This window comes from Bubalus bubalis, chromosome 22 (assembly GCF_019923935.1).
Source record: "Bubalus bubalis isolate 160015118507 breed Murrah chromosome 22, NDDB_SH_1, whole genome shotgun sequence".
In the NCBI taxonomy this organism is placed as follows: Eukaryota; Metazoa; Chordata; class Mammalia; order Artiodactyla; family Bovidae; genus Bubalus; species Bubalus bubalis.
The window spans coordinates 30,668,762-30,693,031 of record NC_059178.1 but is presented as its reverse complement, the minus strand read 5'-3'; the positions used below and the strand labels follow the sequence as shown (position 1 = coordinate 30,693,031).

The 24,270-nt window shown below is 40.2% G+C and overlaps 1 protein-coding gene across 5 annotated transcripts in view; it reads left to right on the top strand.

Moving 5' to 3' along the window:
- Window positions 1-24,270, top strand: part of ZNF521 (zinc finger protein 521) — a 313,446-nt gene that overhangs the window by 7,886 nt on the left and 281,290 nt on the right. The window lies entirely within an intron of this gene.

The window sequence follows — 24,270 nt, the reverse complement described above, 5'->3', positions numbered from 1 at the left end:
GTGTACTTGTCTGATTTAAAATATGCTCTGCAACAATGTTATTACAAAGCGATTAAAACTTAAACATTAAAGTTAACATTAGTAAATTTAAATAGCTCTGTTATAGTATTAATCAAATAGTGTAAGGAAAGCTTTTAAATGGTTTAAATAATTATGCAACTCTTGGCATAAAAGCCTGACACAAGATAAATCTTTGAAAACTAGAGTCGTGGCTTTTTTTTTTTTTTTTAAACTTTAATTTTAGGCAGCTTGGGCTTTTAGCATGCATCACACTCCACCTCTAGTATAAGTAATTATGCCAGTTTAGTAATTATTAGAGATGAAAGAAATTCACTAAGATACGAATTCTTTAAAACTTGAGTAGCTTCAGTTTTAGCGGGGATAACGATCAAGCAGCAGTCATCCGGCTGTCTGGGGACCCTGCCTCAGCTACAGGCACTGAGCTGATCTTGGGGGTATCGTTGTAATGGCAGCACACACTACAGTTGGCATTTCTACTCTCAGTGCTTGATTGCAGAGGTTTATAATTTGCTCATTAAAAAAAAAAAATCCAGATTCAAATATGACTGTTTAGAAATTCCACTTTCTTGAAAGACTGAAATAAAAAAGGATAAATGCATACCTTTAAAAATTATTATTGTCGGACACCATATATTTTAATTTTATGGGATACTAAATGCTTTGAAAAATTCTGAAATGAAAAATATATATGTAAATTTGTCAACTATATGATGTGTTGAACACGTGTCTAGCATTTAAAGTCTTGCTTTCAAACAAAGGTGATTTGGTTTGGAAAACATATACTCTTCATGCAAAAGCATAACTGTCTCCCACTGAATATGGTCCAGTGATGGACATTCAGAATATTCATTTTCCTAATTCTGCAGGAGTTATGTTTTGGTATTTCACTTTCAACAACATTTTTATATATGTGAAATCAAATGGTTTCAGTTATCACAACTCCATAGGAAATAGACACACACACACACATAGTCTGATGTTCTATTTAAAATACAGTTTGGTCAGCAAATTCATACGTGTTAATTACTTTTTAAGGAAAAAAATGGATTGAATTGGATTTGGCCTAATAAAAATTGGCATCGTTGTAAAGAATAGAGTTTCTTTTTAGGAATTAAAACCAGTGTACCATTGAAATTCATTATTTCACTGAAGTTATTTCTCCTCTCTTTCTCAAGATTGGCTTGTCCCCAACTTTATTGACCCATCAGTGCATTATGATGGAAAGTTATTTACCTGACTAGAATGAAGGCCATAAGGGCTCTTGTTCTCAAGTATAGATAGCTCTGTATATTCATATAGAGTACAATTGTGAAAACCCATGAAAAGCTGAAGGGTCCATAAGTTGAATGATAAATTGCGGTACTATAGGGGGTGCTGTGACCAGGACTCTAAAAAATTACAGCTTTTAAAACAATATATTGACTTTTAGAAACAAATTCTAGTATTTCAGGCATGTTCCTTAATACTATTCTTTTCTTTCACAATAGAACCAGATCAGGTCTAGTACATGTGTGAGTGTGTGTGTGTGTGTGTGTGTGTGCACGCACACTCAGTTGTGTCTGATTCTTTGCAACCTCATGGACTGTACCCCACCAGACTCCTCTGTCCATGGAATTTTCCAGGCAAGCATACTGAAGTGGGTTGCACTCCAAGGGGTCAAACCTGAGCCTCCTATGTCTCCGACACTGGCAGGCAGATTCTTTGCCACTGCGCCACCTGGGAAGCCTATGTGAATATGGCTAAATAGTAATTGCTTCCAGCACTTCTATTGATTTAGTGTATCTCAATTGTTAGAAGTTTATTAGGCATACCCTTTCTCTCAGTAGTATTCACAATTTAGTCTTTTCTTATTTTTTATACATTAAAAAAAGGCAATTAAGTATTCACAAACATCACTCGATCTATCAAGTATCAGTAAAGCTGAGAGAGAACTATTGGTTGGGAAGGTGATGTCATCATGAGTTTGAGTGAATGTTTTGTTCATTAACTGATGTACGGAGTCTGAAATTGCCATGTGGAGGCTGATTTGGGGCTGTCAGTGTGCAAAAGGAAAAGTTAGATGCACTTTTTTGCGGCCATTAGGCAGGAGTGAAAAAGAACTGTGGGCTCAAGGGAATGCATATTAATTCCTGGAAAGAGTTGAAAATAAAAACAGAAACAATTAGCTATGGTCGTAAGTATCGTGACTTGGGTGTTAGAGTACTTGTCAGGAGATGGCTGTGTGGTGGAGATGGCTCACAGAGGCTGAGCTCTTCTCTGCTGTCTGCACATTTTGCAAGTCACTTACCCTCTGTTCTCCAGCTTCAGATTTCTTCTCTGTAGACCAAAGGGGCTCATTTAATGATTCAACAAGCTCTTTTTTGTTTGTTTTTTCTAGTGCTCATTTGTCCGTGCACACTGCTAGTTCCAGATATTCAGTTGTGAACTAGACGTAAGCTTGGCTCTTATGAAGCCTTATAGTCTAGAAAATTGGATGAGGTTTTAAATACTTTCCATTGCTTTTTAATTTAGGAGAGGGCCACCATGCAGGTGGTGGGAGATTTGTGTGTTTGGTATATACTCTTTAGTATGTATGGTATTCACTCTTTAGCAAGTTGGGTCAGTTTAAAAAGTTAGATAAAATGATCTTCAAAAACATTTTTGCCACTAAAAGTTTGGTGAGTTATCCTTTTTGATAAAAGTGAGCTTTGTTTTCTCTTATGATAAAGAGTTAGATATACTCACTTGAATTGAAACCACTAAATACATAGAATATTTGTTTCCAACTCTTTTTGGATTTTTTCAAAATCTTTTAGCCCTCCTAAAAGATCTAGGTAGTTGTTTCTAATAATAATGTTTCTAATAATAACCTATATAATGTTTCTAAAAGTTAATAGTGAGATACTGAAGGCAATTTTGTAAAATTTTCAGAGAATTTGTGGCATTCTTGAAATAATTGGAGGCTCTTGGAGAATGTGTGTATTATTCAAAAACAGTGAAACAAAGCCTCAGTTAGGAGTCCCCCCTCTACAAAATTGAGGTGAAACAAGTCAAGAGGAATTCATTCCATTAAATATTCAGGAATAGAACACTAAAGAATGAAACAAGTTGGTATTGAAATGTCCACAATGCAGGTTTAATTATTTTTCCCCAGGGAAATAGGTGAACGCCTTGAAATAAACTTTTACAGAGAAATAGATCTTAAGCGTAGGACAATCTAGGGATAATGATAGTGGATGTCTTGATGGTCTTCATGTTCGTAGACATGAGTGCACAATCAGTGGTGATGGGGGAGTGTAACTGACCGGAGAAAAAGACGATTCATAGGAAATCCCTTTTGCCTCCTCCAAAATCACACAGGTCATTTATGTAAGTATTGCATCATTATACCAAATTTTTAATCTTCAAAATAAAACCATTACAAGATAATAACACCATTTTATAGCTCCTGTTAAATGTTTTTTATATTTGCTGATTTGCATATTTTGAAATCCAATATGAGTGTGATGGGCTGGCCCACCCTGGGATGGCTTCCCAGCTCTGTCTGCCTCTGGGTCCCTCAGGCCAGGAGGGGGTCAGTCAGGTGCCTGACTTGTCCTAAGTGCTCAGTAAATGTCCATGGAACCAAAATCATTTATTATTTTTTTAACCAAAGAAATGTGTTGATGACTTCTGAGTTCCCTTCTCTCTCTAACATCATAGAATTCTCATATTGAGAAATTGTAATTCTTGCAAGTTGATCAATAATTCATATTAATGGGGCAGGCATGCTTTTAAAATTGTGAACTTGATTGAGTTGTAGCTGATGGAAAAAAAAATCAAACAGCAGAGGTTAGATGGTCTTAACTTCTCACTGTGATTTCTTGTCCAGACTCTCTATTTAAGGAACTAACATAGAAAGACACACGGGTTACACACGAAACCATTCTCAGGGCCTTTATAAGGAAGCTGACTCGGTTCAAACTCGGTTCAAATTCTGCAATTTCCATAGAGCAGTTTGCAGGTTTTAGAGAAGAACCTTGGGCCAGTGACCAATTCACCCCACTAGGGGTTTGTCATATCTTGGAGCAGCCCTAACAGCGGCAGCTTCTTTGGTCTAGAATTTGTGTGTACATGAGGGTGAGTGACCAACTCTATGTTTGCCTGGCTCTCACATGGATTTTTGCAGTGGGAATAGCTGTGAACCTGCAGCTGTACAAGGTCAAAGTGTTTTGCTTTAAAGATAGCATTTTAATTTAGTTTGACTTACACTGGTTCCTCATCTTCATGTCCATCCACTTGCCCAAATGCTAGTACCATTTTCATAAAGCAACATTTCCCAAACCTTTAATGATTTTCCTAGCTTCATTCCTCTAGGCTTAGATTGTGGATTCTCAGGTTGGTTTTGTACCATGATAAGGGTTTGCATATTGTTTTCATTTCTTAAGGTTCATCTCACATCTTCTGTGGGGCTTTTTCTGACCTGCTGGAGTTAAAGTGCCTCCTCTCTTTATTATCTCTTCCATAGCTCATATACTGTAGAAACTATGACACTAACTTGGTTTTCTGGTTTGTTGATAAGCCCTTTGAGAGCAGCGTTCAGTGTTTTATTCTCTTTGAATCCCCATATCCTAAAACTAGATAGTAAGCAAACAAACTTACAAAGCCATTCATGCGCTCATGTGTTTAATAAACAAATACTTACTGCACATCCATCATTTTCCAGTCCTAGAGTGCTAGGAGTTGGAGATGCTGTGAAGGAGACAGACAGGGTCTGTGTTCTTGTGAAGTCACAGTCAAGCAATGGAAACACATTAAATACACAATTCAACAGATACTAGTAATTTATAATTAGGTGGAGGGAAAGCCCTGGGTGTTATGCAAACATTTCAGAAAGATATGAGTGAGGTCAGGAAAGGATCCTGAAGGAAGCACTTTCAAACCAAATCTGAGGTTTAATATGTTTTTAAATGCAAACTATTGAGCATGATTCTACGGGAATTCTTATTGAGCACCAGTTATGTGTCAGGTGCTAAGGATACAGTCAGAAACAAGTCAGACCCAGTTGTTCGTGGTTTTCACAGAGCTAACAGTCTATGAAGACATGTTCAGATGACTCTGTGTCCCTCTTAGAATAGAATAGAATTTAATTACTTAACTGTGTCCAATTGAGTAACTTTCCAACCCTATGAACTGTAGCCCACCAGGCTCCTCTGTCCATGGAATTCTCCAGGCAAGAATACTAGAGGATAGCCATTCCCTTCTCCAGGAGATCTTTCCAACCCAGGCATCGAACCCGGGTCACCTTCATTACAGGCAGATTCTTTACTTTCAGAGCCCGTGTGTCCTTCTTAAGATTGTGTAACTCCAAACTATACTTAGTTTTGCAACAGTATACTTGCAATTCATACAAATGGTATCTGTTATATTATTTGCACATGACTAGCTTGTATACAGGGGGAAGGCAATGGCACCCCACTCCAGTACTCTTGCCTGGAAAATCCCATGGACGGAGGAGCCTGGTAGGCTGCAGTCCATGGGGTCGCTAAGAGTCAGACACGACTGAGTGACTTCACTTTCACTTTTCACTTTCCTGCATTGGAGAAGGAAATGGCAACCCACTCCAGTGTTCTTGCCTGGAGAATCCCAGGGACGGGGGAGCCTGGTGGGCTGCCGTCTATGGGGTTGCACAGAGTTGGACATGCCTGAAGAGACTTAGCAGCAACAGCAGCTTGTATACAAGTTCTGGCCATCCTTTGTACATGGGCTGGTTTTTCCACTCTATGTAAACTCTATTCGTTAAGTTTTTCATCACTTAGATCTATTTATTCTTCCAAATATCTGGATTTCTTATAATTCTTATAATGCTGTCTAAATATGGGATGTTGTTGTTGTTCAGTAGCTAAGTTATGTTTGATTCTTTGTGACCCCATGGACTGCAACACGCCAGGTTCCCTGTCCTTCACGTTCTCCTGGAGTTTCCTCAGATTCATATCCATTGAGTCGGTGATGCTATACAACCATTTCATCCTTTGTGCCCCCTTCTCCTTTTGCCTTCAGTCTTTCCCAGAATCAGTGTCTTTTCCAGTGAGTTGGCTTTTCACATCAGGTGGCTAAAGTATTAGAGCTTCAGCTTTGGCATCAGTCCTTCCAGTGAATATTCAGGGTTGATTTCCTTTAGGAATGACTGGTTTGATCTCCTTGCTGCCCAAGGGACTCTCAAGAGTCTTCCCCAGCACCACAATTCAAAAGCATCAGTTCTTCAACACTCAGCCTTCTTTATGGGATAAACTCATTCATTTGGCATCATTAGACAATTTAAAACTCTTTTCTCCATTTCACCTCGATATATACGAATCATGTAATACGTTTCTGCTTATGATCTTTGCAAATTCTTAGCACAATTTCCACATCAAGGAACTTGGTAAATATTAGAATATGACAATGCATCAGCAATTCATGAGTATATTCTTGATTGAAAAATTACATAGAAAAACTGTAGAAAGATGATAAAAACCAGTAATCTACCTACCAACAGTTTTTTTTTTTTCCACTTTCAGCTCACATTTTTTTGACAGTTCTGTTGTCTCTATTCACGGTGGTATTATTCATGAAGTCCCAACAGACAGTCTGTGAGAGGATGTTTGAATCTGCGTATATCCAACCCTTATCGCCATCCACATAATTCTCCAAGCCAGGTCGTAGTGAGAGGCCTCTATACCCTGGACAGGCTAATAGAGTCCCCCACCCCCAAGCTGTCTGGAAATGGGAGCATTCCTATGAAACCTTTTGTATAGGGACTGGTGTATAGCAAAGAAGCAATTACCTTAGGACACATCTTGCCAACAGATGCACAAAATAAATCGAGATAAAGCACAGATGCTCACAGACACAGTTCAAAGCTCTGGCGGCCTGATGCAGAGATGCCCAGTGTAGTTCCTGGGAGCGGAGTGTGGTGGTGCCACTCTTGCTCTGGGAGTGTGCACTGCCTTTATAACAGCTGGACTCGCTGCAAAACAAATGTGCTGAATGCTACTTTTCCACTGCACCTTCTTTTCTAAAATCAAAAATCCTCTTTGGATTTCTTTCAGTTGGAAAAAGCAGGTACCTGTGTAGATTTTTCGTAAAATCCAAGTGGCAGAAAGTGAGCTTTCGAAAAGCCAGAGATATTGGTGATGTGTTGCCCCTTAACGCAACTCACTAAGACTTCTTGAAATATCTGTCCCCCTGTTATTTAGAGAGAAGGAGGATTTTAATGATAATGACCTTTGGCAGTGAAGTGAACTGTTCTTAGATGGCAGTGCATTTATGTAGGTATCTTGGATACCTTTTATTCCCAAACGAAAGGTGGTACTCTCTGTGTTGTCCTCCCTAAGTGTACTTCCTAAAAATTCTTCCATGTCAACACTTAGCACCTTTGTTCTAACAACTCTATCCATTGTATGGTGTTCTGTCATTTAAAGATTGAAGGCAGGAGGAGAAGGAGAACAGAGGATAAATTGGTTGGATGGCATCACTGACTCAATGGACATGAGTTTGAGTAAGCTCCGGGAGTTGGTGATGGAGAAGGAAGCCTGGTGTGCTGCAGTCCATGGGGTTGCAAAGAGTCAGATACGACTGAGCGACTGAACTGAATTTATTTCTGTATTTTACTGTTTACAAATGTTGCTTCAATGAGCCTACACCCATCCTTGCTAACATGTGTGATTATGTACATGGTGTAAATTCCTAAAAATGGAATTTCTGGATAGAGAGAACACACATTTCACATTTTGATAGATCCTGCACATGTGCACTCCACAGAGGTAACGCCAGTTCACACTGCTGTTAGCAGCAGGATTAGAGAGTGCCTATGTTTAAATACTTTATCTTTACTGATGTGGCTTGTGAAATAAACAAACTGGTATTTCATTGACATTTTAATGAACATTTATCTAATTATAAGCATTTTTTCATATGTTTATATACCATTTGTATTTATTTTTCTGTGAATTGTCTTTTTATTTCTTTTGCCCTTTTATCTTTTCATTTGAAAAAGCAGCTCATATGAATAAGAAAATTAGTCCTTTTTTCTGACATACATGCTGCAAATAATTTCCCTAGTTTGGCTTTTGACTTTGTGGGTGGGTAATTATTTTTTCTTTTGCCATAGAGAAATTTAAATATTTTAATTTTCAGTTTTGTCAGGCTTTCCCTTGTAACTCATAGAGATTGTGTGTGACATAGAAAGGTTTTTTTCTTTTTCCTGATCATTCATTTAGTTTCATCTTCTTATTACACTGGCTTCAGAGCCTGTCTGCCCCTCTTCACCCTTCTGGATCCAGCACCTAAGCGTATTTTTGGAAATAAAATAGATGCTTAGCAAACATTTAATAATGGGTCAATAAAGTATGGTGGTTAAGAGCATGAGTGTTAAGTCAGACTCCCTGAGTTGAAATTTCAATCTTGTTTACCCTGTGCAAATTATGAAATAACATGAAACCACAGTTTCTCTGTCTGTAAGTGAGGGATTCTGTGTGCGTGCTCAATCACTTGAAACGTGTCCAGCTCTTTGCAACCTCATGGTCTCACCAGCTTCCTCTGTCCGTGGGATTTTCAAGGCAAGAATACTGGAGTGGGTTGTCATGCTCTTCTCTAGGGGCTCTTCCCCACCCATGGGTCAAATCCACGTCTCCTGTACTGCAGGCAGATTCTTTACCACTGAGCTACCCGGGAAGCCCCAAGTGAGGGTATTACCCTAATTCATAGGGTTGTTGTGAGAATTCAGTTAATCCATATAAGCTCTTAGAATACTCTCTGTCAGATAAGAAATACCTAGTTCATGTTTCTTATTCTCATTCTCAAAGGCCTTCTCGCTTTGGGGGGAAACCTTTCATCCTATGGGTACATGTCTTTTCTTTGGATTTCCAGGTACCTGTCTGGCTGGACACAGTTTTCAGAGACCTGACTTGGGTGGGTCTGTTGTGGATGTCTTTGTTGGATTCAGCCCTCCATGACCCGTCCTTTCCCATTGGCCAAAACAGCTCTTGATTCCAAGCTCCACTTTGTTCTGCCAGTGTAGAGAGAGTTCTGAAGGAAAAATTCCTGCAGAAATTCCAATTAAAAGATAATGGAAACATAAAGTGGAGCTAATTAATTTTAGAGCCTCTGCCATCTTCTCGGTACATCAGGCCTTTGTCTTTGTGGTTCTTTGCGAAAGGGCCGATGCTAAATGCTCATTTGCAAAGGTAGGCTAATTGTTCTTGGGAGAGAAGCTAGAGACAAATAATTCACATATCATTATGAAGGTTTAATCATAGTAGATTTATTAATAATCCTTAAATTAAAAAGGTAAATCTGGGCTTGGGTTTGCAAAGGAATTAGTTGAACAAGGGAATGATTTTCTGTATCACCGTACCCATCAGTAAATTGATCGAGAAGCAACTTCTGGGCTTCAGCTGTGTTATCTAGAAACAGAGTGAGTAGAGGATGTGAAGACAGAATGTGTCTGCTGTCTGGATGTTACCTACCAGTCTGTGTCTGGCTGTGTCTAGCTGCTGCTTTAATTTTATGGGAAACCTTATTTGGGAGCCGATTGAGTTTTCTTTCCTCTTCATTTCTTCTCCATTCTTTGCTGCAGTAAGCCTTAATGGTTCAGTTTGCTTTCTTTTTATTTCCCCTTGCCTTCCCTTGCTCATTGAGTTGCCAGCCCTTTCTGTGCTTAGTTCATGAAATCACCCAGTTCCCACTCCCAGATTGCTGGGCTTCAGCTGTCCCTTTGGGCTTTAGAAACCCAGCCTGTGCTTTGCCCGCTGGTTGACCTCAGCACTCATTTGTCTGATACTCTGGGTAGACACGACCATGTCTTTTTATTTTAACTAAAAGATAACTGTCATAAAGTTGTCTTTCTGTACAGACAGAGCCAAAAACCTTAATACATCTGATCAGACGACTTTCAAAGATCCATTTATACTTTTTTTCCTTCAACCTTAGTGCTAAATGAAGTGAAAGAAATAGTAATTGAAAATCGGGGTGGAGAGAGTCAAGAGGATTGTGCGAGGCCACTTTTAATGAGTGGAATATCCTTAAATGATAGTAAGTGATGAAAGAAATTCCACTTCAAGATAATTTAAAATAGATATTCTAGAAGACACTTTTGAAAAGGCTGGGGGTGCTGTTCAGTTTCCTGACAGGTCGGCATTGTCTGGTGCTGGAGGTCTTATTAGAGAAGAGTTTAGAGCCTGGGAAATGCAGTGGTCTGGGCGGGGCAAGGATGCTGGATTTTCCCTGACGTCTCTAAGACTGGAGGATCCTCTGTGCCCCATCCCAATCACACCAGGGCTTTGTGACAGAACAGGAAAGAGTCTGTCTCTTGACTTCTGATTCTAGGAATGGCATCTCATGGCTGTACACATTCCAGACTGTGGATGCTAAAGTGACTTTCCCCATCCTTCTCAGCTGCTTAACACAAGCCAGAGTCGGGGCCCCCTGCCCTGAGAATTGCCTTCCTTAGTCTAGCGTTAGCTGGCAAGGTCTCAGACTTGTGTGGTCTACGCACCACCACTGTGTCCCAGTGAGTTGATCTGAGGGATGCCATGCCTGATCACCTGTGTTTGAATTCTGCATGTTATGAAACCTCTAAGCCTCCTTCTGGGCTTCCCTGGTGGCCCAGATGGTAAAGAATCTGCCTGCAACGCAGTATACACAGGTGATGCGGGTTCAGTCCCTGGGTCAGGAAGATCCCCTGGAGAAGGAAATTGCTACCCACTCCAGTATTCTTATCTGGAGAATTCCATGGATAGAGGAGCCTGGTGGGCTACAGTCCATGGGGTTTCAAAGAGTTGGACACGACTGAGTATCTAACATCGGCCACTGCAGTCCTCTTTAGTGTTCTTTTTTGCTTTAAGCATTTTGATCTTAGTTCCTTCTACTATTTCACCCCACCCGCCACAAGTTACTTCTACAAGGAAAAAAAAGATATTAGTCAGTTACACCTGGGAGAGAATTGAAAGCAGTGGATACCTGACAAATCCCTAATTGTGTGATTAAAGGCTTTGTTGTTGTTCAGTCGCTCAGTAGTTTCAAGGCTTTAGCTTCTGATAAAAAAAAAAAATCACATGCCTCAGAAAGCTGATCTGGGAGATATTTTTGAGGAGGTGGGCATGGGATGCTCGAGTGAGGGATCCAGGAGTGTTTTCCCATTGCTGGTGAAATCTCAGCAGAAATACCCCCTTGCAGAGGTTCAGTGGCCTTTCAAAGGCGTTCTTCTGGATGCTCTCCCTCAAAGGCGAAGATGGAGCCCTCCCCCAGTCTGAGTGGCGGGAGAAAATGAGTGATGGCAGTGCCGTGCACAGTTAGAGCAGTGCATCTGACTTTGGGCTAAATAGCTTCCTGTAATGTCATACTGGATGTTGTTATTTAGTTGCTACATTGTGTCTGACTCTTTGCCACCCCCTGGAGTGTAACCTGCCAGGCTCCTCTGTCCATGGAATTCTCCAGGCAAGAATACTGGAGTGGGTTGCCATTTCCTCCTCCAGGGGATCTTCCCGACCCAGGGATGGAACTCTTGTCTCCTACGTTGGCAGGCGGATTCTTTATCACTGAGCCACCAGGGAAGCCCCCGTGTCACATTAGCTGTTTTCAATCCAGTGTGCAGAGAAGCTAGGGGAAAAAGAAATTCATATTTCCCACTGGCAGGTTACCATCCTGAAGCAGTGTCTGTGTTCTCCCATTTGAAATATGCCACTTTTTCCTGCAAATTTTCTTTGTTTTTGTGACAAGATGGACACATGTGTTGGAGATGCACTGTGCTGGGAGCTGGTGGGACATGGATGCCATCTGTGGAGGGAACTGGGCATGACCCATCACCATCCCTGAAGAAATGATGCCAGTTCTGATGTCTTAGAGATGATGTTTTAGAGATGGCACGTATTTTAAAAAAATGTTGGTTAAATATAAACTTTCAAAATTGCAATCTGCAAGTAGTAGAATTGACAAGGTTAATGATTAGTGTTCTTATTATTCTTTTAAGAAAATAGGGTGCGATCTGGCTCACCATCTGAGAGCATGTTCCTTTTCCAGTGAAATCTATTTATTAATATATTATATATATGTGTGTGTGTATATTCTGCTTATTAAAGCATATGGTAAAAAAAATGATTAACTATGGGTATTTATCAGCCATTCTACCCTATGTTTGATTGATTTAGTTGATTTTACTTTATGCATATTTGGGGATTGTCTGATGATAAATCATTGTTTGAAATATGTCTCTATATATGTATATATATTTATTTCTTGACAAATCAGGATTGAAACAATGTAAGTGGGAATGTATTTCCACAAGCGACTATTAATTTCTAGTTACTAAGATAATGGCATACACGTTCACTTTCAGTTCTATCTGGGTAGCTCTGTAAATTGTGTATTGATTATGTTAATGACACTGGTGTCTTTATTACTTGTCTGCAGATCCATGCAGATGGAATGCACATTTGGCAAGGTTGTCATTCTGTAAGAAAAGGTACATTATTAAAATCTGCTTTTTGGAGAGATTGCATTAGAACTAAAGAAAAACATTGATTAAACTCATAGGGAAATGTAAGTAGTTGTGTTTTAGGAAATAAAAAGTGCAGTTAAAAAGTTTTTTAAAAGGATGCTCATTTGTTTCCTTTGTTTCAAATTCCTTAAGGAAAGTGTTTCAGAAATGGTACTTAATCAATAATGATCTATTTTTATAGTTTATTTTTGGTTATGTGGCTTTTTTTGTTTTGTTTATCAGGCTGAAGGAAATTTAGACATTTAGGTTTGCCTATATTTTTAAATTTATTAGCCCAACTAGAGGGGAACAAAATGAATTTCTTTTTTTCCAATTGCATATAAATTTTCTTGTATTTTGTAATAGCTCATAAGCCATAAATCACAGCCTCACTTTTTGCTCTAATCTTTCATTGTACAAACATGTACCTTATTTTACAGGGTCTTTCTCTTTCCTTTTTTCTTTGTTGCTGAGCCATTAAGTTACCGAAGAAGTTATTTAGAAACTGCTTTCTTATCTTCCTGAATGGGATCATTTCTTAGAAATGTGGGCTGTCCACTTACTTGTATGCCAGCTTGAAAGGAAAGAAAAAATCTTTTAAAATGTTTTTTTAAAATCATTTTCCACTCTATATTTTAATGACAGTTTGATCCCCAGTTTGTTTGAGAACCAGTTGGCCCTTTGGAAGGAGAAAAGGAAAAAAAAAAAAAAAAGCAAGATGTTTCATGTTCCTGGGTGATATGATTCCATTTAGTGGGATAATAATGCCCCAAATGTTGTGTTTAACTCACAACCTTTAGACAAAACCTATTTTCCCTGTCTTTCAAATATATCATTGCAATTAAGAAGAGGAACTTCCTCAATTAAAACAAAAGTGAAAGTAAAGTCACTAATAAAGAGAAAGGAGTGGTAATATTGAATTGATTTTTGTGAATGAGATTGAGTTTATCATCTCAAAATTTAGAGATGAGTCTTGTTACATTGCAGCAAACTAATGTTTCTTGTTCAAAACAAAACTTTCTCCCTAAGCTATTGTGCTTCAGTAATTGTTGAGATAGTTAACTTTAAGTGTCCAGTTAAGAAATGTTACAATTGGATTGGCATTATAGAAAATAGCTGAAGTCATAAGAACAGTTGGGAGAAATATCAGAAAGTATGATGTCTGGAATATAAAGGTTTTCTTTCCAAATTTTCTTTGCCTGCGTGGAGTAATACTTCCTCACTATGCTATTAATCCTATACCTGAGGCTTACTGATGACATTTAAAGAAAAAATAAGTAGACTCTTCCCCAAATATCCAGATGTCTGAATCCTAGGTTCAGAAACATGTTTCATTTATAGTTGCCCTAAGAAGCATTTTTCAGGGTACCTGGTCATTACGTGCTAAAAACTACACATAAGTGTTTTTAAATAATTGGTTTTCCTCCAGCGTAGATTTTTAGCAGTTTTAAAATCACTTGGCTCTAGAAAATTAGACCAGTGTATCTGGATATTAACAATAACTTTATGTAATATTTTTCTAATATAAAGTGGAACAAAGTGTCCATGGGCTTGGTTGAAGATTGAGCTTAGGGATGTAGAAGTTGGTTTTGTTTGTCGGTTTTGTAGGGAGTTAGGGACTATACTCAGATGTATTACCAGCCCCTTCCCCGTGAGCCAGTGATGTTGACACCTGAAGGCACCAGGCTAAGTGGAAGAATGAAGGGACTCAAATCAGATGAGAAGAAAGGCGTTTGCCAAGAAGACCCACAAAACAAAACAGCAACAACAATAAAAAGACATGGGAGAGAGCACCAAAAACCCTTCATGTAGGGGAAAAACAGAACAAAACCTTTCCGGGGTAATCGTTTCCTCTATTAGGTTAGATGGTTTTGATTTTGTGTACCCGTTTTAAGTGTTTCCATCTCGTGTTTGTTAGGTTGACTTATCATTCTTGTGGTTTCTTGCTCTATTTTCTTCCACATGAAGCCTAAGCCTTTTGTTTCTTTTTTAAAAAATATTTATTTATTTATTGTATTATTTATTTGTCTGTTTCGGGTCTTGGTTGTGACACCCTAGGTTTTCGTTGCGTCAGGCGGGATGGTGCCTTTCCGGGCACAGACTCAGCAGTTGGGGCACGTGGGCTTGGTTGCTCTTTTCCTCAGTATGTGGGATCCTAGTCCCCTGGCCAGGAATCGAATCCATGTCCACTGCTTTGCGGGGTGGATTCTTAAGCGGCGGACCACCAGGGAGAGTCCCAACGCCGAGCCTTTTAATGTGAATGTTCTAATGTATTCACTTGGGTTTATATTGTTGACAGAAGTGGTCTAGTGTATCACGTTGTCTTTCAGAAAGGATCATGAACTACACGCTGAATCATAGTAACTTAAACTAAGAGTTAATGTTTTTTTTTTTTCTGCCCCTAAAAGAGAATAAAAGAGCGCTGTTAGAATCGATATCTGTTTTTGTTTTTAGTCAAAAAGTTTTGGATTTATTTTCCCTTGGCTTTATGTGTGTTTGAAACAAGACCAAAGTAAAAGGAATCTCACCAAAGACCTTTTAAGTCCCAGGAAGTGTCAGCGGGCCTTTGCAAATCTCTCCCATTAGATTAAAAAGTTAGCTGGTGTGATTGTGGTATTTCTGTCCAATCTCTCTCCAGCTTTGGCTTTATTGGGATTACAGATAAAAGGTGAAATCTGGGTATGAAGGTAGTGAAAAAAGCCGTGGTTCATACACCTGTTTAATTAGCCTTGCTTAATACACTTGTCTTAAAGCCAAGACAGCAAGTTCATCTCTAGGACCAGCTCCACCATGCCTGATGCCTGGCTGTCACTGAGCCGGCTCCCCCTTTTCTTAGGCCCACAGTCCGTCTGAAGTCCTCCAGATCCTGTTTCTGGGGTGCCTCCCGTTAACCCTTTCTGCTGCTGATTAGCTTGCTCTCTGCACTTCTTCCCTGCATTGCGTCAGAGTCACCATACTGGTCTCTTTGCTTCCAGTTCTGGTCTTTTTCCAAACCTTCTTTTTAATCATCAGTGGGGCATCTCTCTCAAATGTACATGAAACCAGTCACTTTCCTTAAAGTCCTCCAGTGATTTCTCATAGTACCAGGTTAACATCTGACTATTTAGCCCACAGTAGTTCCCTCGTGAGCCGCTCACTTTTCCAGCCTCGTCTCTGGCACTGCTCCCATTTCCTTTCATTCTATCCAGAGCCCCTCATTTGAGTGGCATAGAAGAGCTTGTGCTTCTTGGAAAGCATCATGTTTTGCATCTCTGCCTTTACATATGTTTCCTCTTTAAAAAAAAAAAAAGGAAGTATATGTATTTATTTGGCTGCATCAGGTCTGAGTTGTGTCATGTGGGATATTCCATTGCATTGCATGGACTCACTAATTAAGGCCTGGGCTCAGTTGCACCAAGCTGTGTGGGGTCTTACTTCCCCCACCAGGGACTGAACCCATGTCTCCTACATTGCAAGGCGGATTCTTAACCACTGGCCCACCAGGGGAGTGCCCCGTTTCCTCTTTTTGGAGCGCCATCTATCACTTGTCCTCAGCGCTGTGCTTAGTCGCTCAGTCCTGTCTGACTCTTTACGACCCCATGGACTGTAGCTCACCAGGCTCCTCTGTCCATGGGGATTCTCTAGGCAAGAATACTGGAGTGGGTTGCCATGCCCTTCTCTAGGGGATCTTCCAACCCAGGGGTCATATCCAGATCGCCCGCATTGCAGGTGGATTCTTTACCAGCTGAGCTACCAGGGAAGCCCGTCCTCAGGGCTACTCATCCTTTAAAACAGACCAGTGCTGCTCCTCTTTAGCTAACATTTTTCTGTGCTGCTCCATCCAATTGAAAAGCCCCTCCAGCTGAGCACCACCTTCTGCAGTTATCGGTTTATTCATCTCTCCCTTTCTCTGCCCCAGTGCTTCCCAGCCCTTCTCATGTCATGGCACACACAGAAAAATGAAACGTTTTGAAGGAAACACTTGGATAAATGGAGAAGCAATTGGCCTGCCAGTGTCCAATTATCTGTAGCTGTAACCTGGCCACTTGGAGGGTGAAGTCGGTATCCTTGAACACCTGAACCCCCTTTGACCCACTGGTTGGGAAGTTCTGCAGGAGATTTTAAGCTCCTTAGTACAAGAACCAGGTCTTAGACTTTGCATCTCTGGTGTGTGTGCGTGCGCGAGCTGAGTTGCTCCAGTTGTGTCTGACTCTTTGCTGCTCTATGCTCTTTGCTCCTTTTTCCATCGGATTCTCCAACAAGAACACTGGAGTGGGTTTCTGTGCCATCCTCCAGGGGAACTTCCCCACCCAGGAATCGAACCCATGTCTCTCATGTCCCCTGCATTGGCAGGCAGGTTCTTTACCACTAACGCCACCTGGGAAGCCCAGGGCTTTAGCCAAATGCCTCTTACTATGTGGATGCTCAGTAAATGTTTGTTTGCTGAAGGTGCAACAAGACAACCACAGTCACCCAAATTGAAGGTTAAATGATTAAGGCAGGAATCTGTTTATAAATCCTCTTTATGAAAGTTAGAGTGCTACGATTGCTTTCTTCTAAATTTCATGTTAAAGATAAATAAGGATGAAGTCGAGGAAGGAAATTTGAGTAGGATTCTGATTGGAAGAGGAGAAACTTTATTTGGTTCCAAAGTGTGAGTGTGTAGTTTTTGGAGTGTGTGTGTCTGTGTGTGTGTTTTAACCTCTCCCAAGGCTAGTTTCCTCCCACTTAGCATCCTCCTATGAGGAATTTCATTGTATAAAGAAGAGCGGCCCTACGTTCATATTTGGCATGTGCCCCTTCCTAATAGAGCATCTGAGACATTTCTCTTTGGTCTTCAAGGACCGTGATAGACCTGTAGAACAATCAAGCAAAACCACCGAAATTCTAGACTCCAACTGTGCGATTTTGTTTAACATAGAGATAATTCTTTCTATATGAGATTTTAGAGGCAGGAAAGAAAAGTGCATGAAAAGGTTTTTTTTTTCTCTCTCTCTCTCTCTTCCCCTCTTTTTTCTTTAAAACAGTTTAACGACTTTCAGCGAATAGAGTGGTTAGAACAGGAACGTTGTAGGAGAAGTAAGAAGAGCACGTTTGTATCCACTATTCCTTGAGCTCCCTGCACCTGTTGTCATCAGCAGGTCTCAACCTCGAAGGCCATCCCTGTTCTGCTGGCTGAGGCCAAAGTTTGGGCATGTGCATCCTTGACCACCTCAGAGTGCTTTTGCTTTTGTTTTGTTTGTTTCCTTTTTCTTGACAGTAGAAAAAGGGGAGGCAGCAGAGTAGCAGGCAGGTGGGGTCCAGACAGCGCTGTTCCTTCATCAGAGAGTGCTTGTGATTTTATAACAATGGATGATTTATTTTCCCCAAGTCTGTTCTCATCTTATGGGATTTCCACTTAGAATGCCTATGTAGAGCCCAGAAAGCACAAAATAATGATCCCACCCTTTGGGTTTTTTTTTTTTTTTTTACCCTTTGGTAAAGGAGGAAGGCTCCTCTTTAACTCTTTGTAGCCCAAAGGTAACTTTTCCTCTCTTCTTAGCATCAGGATACACCAGTTGATGGAATTTGAGCACATTTCTAGAGGCTTCCCAGGTGGCACAGTGGTAAAGAATCTGCTTGGCAGTGCGTGGGACGCATGAGACGTGTGTTCAATTCCTGGGTGGGGAAGATCCCCTGGAGAAGGAAATGGCAAACGCACTCCAGTATTCTTGCCTGGAGAATCCCATGGACAAAGGAGCCTGGTGGGCTACAGTCCATGGGGTCACAAAGAGTCGGACACGACTGAAGCAACTGAGTACACAGGCGTGCTAGGGTAGGAGTAATTTCAGACATGGTTTGCTCTAAATAAGAGCAGTCTCTGGTTTACTTTTTAGGTGTGGAACTTCAGTAAACCTTAGAAGACCAGTCACTGTGACTATATGTGAACTTGAAAAACAACATCAGACAATCCATTATTTGGGGCACAAGCTTATTGTTCACTTGAGGTGCATCATTCATAGCAACCTGGGAACATTTGAGTGTGGAATGCATGTGTTTAAATTATCTGTTGACTTATTCATCATCGAGTTCCTGAAAATAAGACACTAGGGTTATGCTTTTTTTTATTTTCAGAAGATATCCTTGGAAGAAAGAACTTAGGCAGCTTTCCAAAATAACAAAAACATACTTTTACTAGTCCACTAATAATGTCATGTTGAGCTCACTTTTTATTGAACATCTAGCATTTTGTAGTTTTAGCTGATTCAGATCCAAGAGGTCATGGTATTCACATGAAGCCAAGACTTGTTCTTTTTTTAAGGCAGTGTGCATATTTCAGCTGGTATTTTCTTGAACTTACTGGCACTGTGTGGGTTGCTTTAAGATTGAGTAATTCATGCCATGGTTGTTTAATCTGCTGAAAAGCTGGCTATGACCAGAGAACAAACTGTTAGGAAATGGTCCAGTTTTTAAGTTTGCATGTGTGTAAGTGGAGTATTTTGGGTTCATTCATCTCTTGCCAATCTTAGTTGTTAAGTAGTCTTCTTGCATTCATATTTACATCATCCTCTGAATCCTGTGTTTCTGCCACTCTCGTAAAAACAGACTGGTTTGTAAGGTAGAGCCTCATGCTTAGAATCCACCAGGAAAAAGCCTCATTTATATCTCCGGCAAGAAGGACAGAGGGCCTGCACTGTGTACTGGCTGCCAGAAGTTTTTATAGTAATACTTTGTATCTAGGCTCTGGCTCTTACCATTAAATGTGCTTTTTATAGAGTACCAAGTTATAAATGTAGTGCGGCTACGGCATATTAATCTTACTGCAGAGATTTAATGAGGCAGTTGTTTTGCGATGGACACTATTGGGAGCAGAAAGCGACAGAGTTTTACTTTACCACTGAGCTGCAGAAATATTCCTTGCCTGGTAATAATTATAACCACATGATCTCTTAGTTTTTCTTACTTTTGCCAGTGCTTTTCCATGCAAAAGTGGCTTGGAAGGAGGTCCATTTCTAGGCAGTGAGATGGATTGGAAATTGGGCTGTGTTCTCAGTGGTTTGACATTTTTTAACTTTGATCAGCCCTGGGATCCTTGTTGCACAGAGAGAAATATGTAGGATGAGTTTCAAGAATACAGATAGTCTTTGCCAGTCCACTGAGATGGCTTTTAGATATTCATTACTTTTACTTGACTTTTATATAGGTTATAAAAAGTAAATGTGGTGAAACCTCATTTTTACATGGACAGAATAGAATTTCTGCTGGTTGGCCTTAAACTGATCCCACACTTGAAATTAATTGAAGTCCATGGGTTTATTGCCTCCAACACTTTTAAGCCAGCACAATTTTTCATTTTCCCCAAAGTTGTAATTTTATTAAACCAAGTTGTAGCAATAACAACCCTTATGAAGAGGAGGATGAGAAGAAGGAAGAAACCACCTGCCAGGGAACATAATAAGGGGAAAAAAAATCACACTTTCTTTTATTTTTTTTTTTAATTTTATTTTATTTTTAAACTTTACATAACTGTATTAGATTTGCCAAATATCAAAATGAATCCGCCACAGGTTTACATGTGTTCCCCATCCTGAACCCTCCTCCCTCCTCCCTCCCCATTCCATCCCTCTGGGTCGTCCCAGTGCACCAGCCCCAAGCATCCAGTATCGTGCATCGAACCTGGACTGGCAACTCATTTCATACATGATATTTTACATGTTTCAATGCCATTCTCCCAAATCTTCCCACCCTCTCCCTCTCCCACAGAGTCCATAAGACTGTTCTATACATCAGTGTCTCTTTTGCTGTCTCGTACACAGGGTTATTGTTACCATCTTTCTAAATTCCATATATATGCGTTAGTATACTGTATTGGTGTTTTTCTTTCTGGCTTACTTCACTCTGTATAATAGGCTCCAGTTTCATCCACCTCATTAGAACTGATTCAAATGTATTCTTTTTAATGGCTGAATAATACTCCATTGTGTATATGTACCACAGCTTTCTTATCCATTCATCTGCTGATGGACATCTAGGTTGCTTCCATGTCCTGGCTATTATAAACAGTGCTGCGATGAACATTGGGGTACTCGTGTCTCTTTCCCTTCTGGTTTTCTCAGTGTGTATGCCCAGCAGTGGGATTGCTGGATCATAAGGCATGTCTATTTCCAGTTTTTTAAGGAATCTCCACACTGTTCTCCATAGTGGCTGTACTAGTTTGCATTCCCACCAACAGTGTAAGAGGGTTCCCTTTTCTCCACACCCTCTCCAGCATTTATTACTTGTAGACTTTTGGATCGCAGCCATTCTGACTGGTGTGAAATGGTACCTCATAGTGGTTTTGATTTGCATTTCTCTGATAATGAGTGATGCTGAGCATCTTTTCATGTGTTTGTTAGCCATCTGTATGTCTTCTTTGGAGAAATGTCTAGACACTTTCTAACACCATACACACTTTCTTTTAAATTTCCATTTATAAGTAATGTTAACACAATTGAAAACAGAGAGCCGCCATTTATTTTTATAATAATAATTGTGTCTTTGTTCCAAAATTAAGCCTTTATCCAAGTTCAAACATTGTTAAGTCTAGTGCCTCATAGGGCCCTTTCAGAAGGGATGAGCCAGAAAGTTGGCTGGGCATGTGAGGTTGTGTGTGATGGATGAAACACGTTTGGGTGGCCTCCTTCAGGGCAGCGGACAGAATGGTGCCTGCAGCTGGGATGGAGTTGGTAGTCGCAGTGCAGGGAGGGGAGATGTGCAGGTACTTTAAAATATTGCCCTTTGGGAGGGTTTGTAGTACAAGAGAGTTGGAATAACAGCTGTCCGTCCTGCAGTGGTGTTGGGGGTGGGGCAGTGTTCACAGGCACGGACCCTGTATTTATAACCCCTTAGGTTGAAGTCAGAGGTTTGAATGGCTAGCAGAGTAATACAATTATTTTTTATGATTGACTCTCAAAGGACTTTATAAAAACGACCTAACTAAGGCCATGTGCAATTATTGAAGTGTAGCCACCTGTGGGAAAGAAATGGTTGACAATGTAAGCTTTCTGGAATCTTCCAGCACCACTAGGAATGGAGACTCGTAACACAAATAAACGCATCTTTTGAATGGGCAAGAGCGAATTCTTCATGGACATGGAGGTTGGCAAAACAACAACAACAACAACAATCTACTCGTTAGGAGAGAGCCTGAGATTCCAGAGCTCATTATACTACACTAAGGCATCAGAGGCTGTAATGGCACCCACCCCCCAGAGGGTCCCTCTTAAGTGGTGACCTAAAAACAAATTCGCCAGTTGGCTGGAGCTTGCATCCTGAAGTTGCAGCAGAAGTGAATAAGCTTGACTGACTTCAGTCCCTGAAGGATTCTATCTGTAAATGCAGAAGTGGAAGCAAAACCATTTTTTATTAGTCTTAAAATGACCCTCATTTTAATAACTAGCCACAGTGTCAGAAGCATGGACCGGGGTCATTCCTTAGCCGTTAAGACCTAAAGCATCATGCAGGCTTTCCTATTTGTTTGATATTTTTGATTTGGATTCGTGTAAAGTGCCCATATTCTTGAATAATAAGGAAGGCAAGTTCTTATCATTTTCTCTGCATACTCCTTAAAGTATTCAGAGTGTCTCCTTATTTAAAAACAAACAGGCCTGCAGACTTGATGCGTAGCATTTAAATAATCATATTAAAATTCAGACCCAGCCCCCACATTTCCCTGAGTGCTGTCAGTTTTATGAGAAACTGGAAACTCATGCTAAACAACCAGGAGTGTTCAGTATGCGTCTGCTGCCTTCCACCAAGGGTTGAATGGGTGTGGGGGCCAGTTCGCCGTAGTGGGGACACTTACTTATTTTCCTGAGTGGCTCTAATTTGGCAGTATTTTACCACTTGGTTTTAGCTTGTTGGAGCTCTTTGAACCATTACCTCTTTGTTGCGTCTGTAGCGCTAGATGAAACATTTGAAACCAGCAAAGGCAAATGTGATGCTTTGACATTGCATCAGCTTTCGAAGATGTAGGCATGTAGATACTTTTGAATTTGGAGGTAACTGGTCTGTTCCCATTCACAGGAAAAATAGTAGGAAAGGACTTTTTAATGTACTCCTTTTTTCCTCTCTCCTCTCCCTTCTCGTCATCACTAAATACTATTTACTAAGCACTCACCCGGACATAGTGCTGTGCTGGGCAAAGGACAGGGCAAATGAAAAAGGTCCTGTGATTACTCCCCCAGGGATGAGCAGTCTATAACTCAGTATATTGAAACGGACACTGCATAGAGTATGGAGATAATAATTTTCCAGATGACAAATCAACCCGAATTATCAATTTACTTTAACCCGACGTTCTTGTTTGAAAACAAACAAAAACTACTTGCTCTTTGAATTGGGGATTCTGCTTTTGCCTCATGAACCCAAGAGATCATTCTCCATGTTGAAATGTAAGTTGATTTGGGCATTTGGGAATCATTGGAAGGGTGATGATATGGTTAAGTTTATTACAGATGTGAAGAAAGGCTTTGGAGCAACTGCCAGCCAAAGGGCAGCACTCTGAGTTGTAGAAGCAGGTTCGCAGAAGCAACTGGCATGCAGAGTGGCAGAAATTTCAACAGCCGGATGGGGGGCTGATGGCACTCATTGACTTTCCAGTGAAGTCTGGGCTCATTTGATTCTGTGAATTCTGGATTGCAATATTTCAAATATTTATCCTCCATATTAAAAAAAATGACTACAGAAAACATATTACATATTTCTTAGGTACCTTGATACAATTCTTTTGTAACTATTTCACTGAAAACTCTGTTTTGAGACATAATTTACTTCTGACTTTGGAGGACTTTTTGCTATTCAAAATGAATGTTCTGTAAACGAAGTCACAGATTTTATTATCCCAATTTTCCCTAAAGAGGCATTCTCTCTCTTCCTCTGCTTTCCTGCAAAGAGGAGCAGTGGCACTAAAATATTTGGGGGTACTTCTTTAAAATGAGGCAAAAGACAGCATAAGAAATCACGAAGTATTTGTTGAGCTCCAAGGGAAAACATCATGTGTGTTTTGCTTGTCTTAGTCCCTCTTGCTATTTGTGTATCATTCTTAGGGTTAGAATGGAACTATTTTTAGTTTTCCCACTATTTAGCTCTTTGGAGAAGGAAATGGCAACCCACTCCAGTATTCTTGCCTGGAGAATCCCGGGGATGGGGGAGCCTGGTGGGCTGCCGTCTATGGGGTCGCACAGAGTCGGACACGACTGAAGCGACTTAGCAGCAGCATTTTTAGTTTTCCCACTATTTAGCTCTTTGAGGCTAGTAATGTCAGTTGAAGTTGTTGACTCAATTATAATCTGTAATTGTTCTTTGTATATTTGGTTTTGTTTTTTGATGATTTTGAAACCAAGAGACATACCAGTGCATTTACACTTGAATTTGTGCTTGCAAGAATGTTTGGCTGTGTGGCGGAGCTTATTTTGCTATTGCCGTCTAACAAATAATGGGGTAACTGTGTGTTTTGACCAGTTTATAAGTAAAGGTCAATTTCGTGCCTATGGTAATTAGCTTAGCTTATTCTAGACTTTTGGCTAATTCTGGTAATTTCCTGTGAAAGAGTATATTTAGCAGAAAAGGAATTCATTCTCAAGCATGGTGGTTTTTCCCCTCTGCATTGGAGACTGTTTAATTTCAAAAGTGATTTATCTCTCTCTTGTAAGCAAAAAAAAAAAAAGAAGGCTGTGAAAAAAATGTCAAAGTTAACTTTAAGGGTGGCAAATTATTTGAAAGGGGTTGGGAAAAGGGCTACGTATTGGAGGAGAGGTGCTCCAGTCATCAGGAAC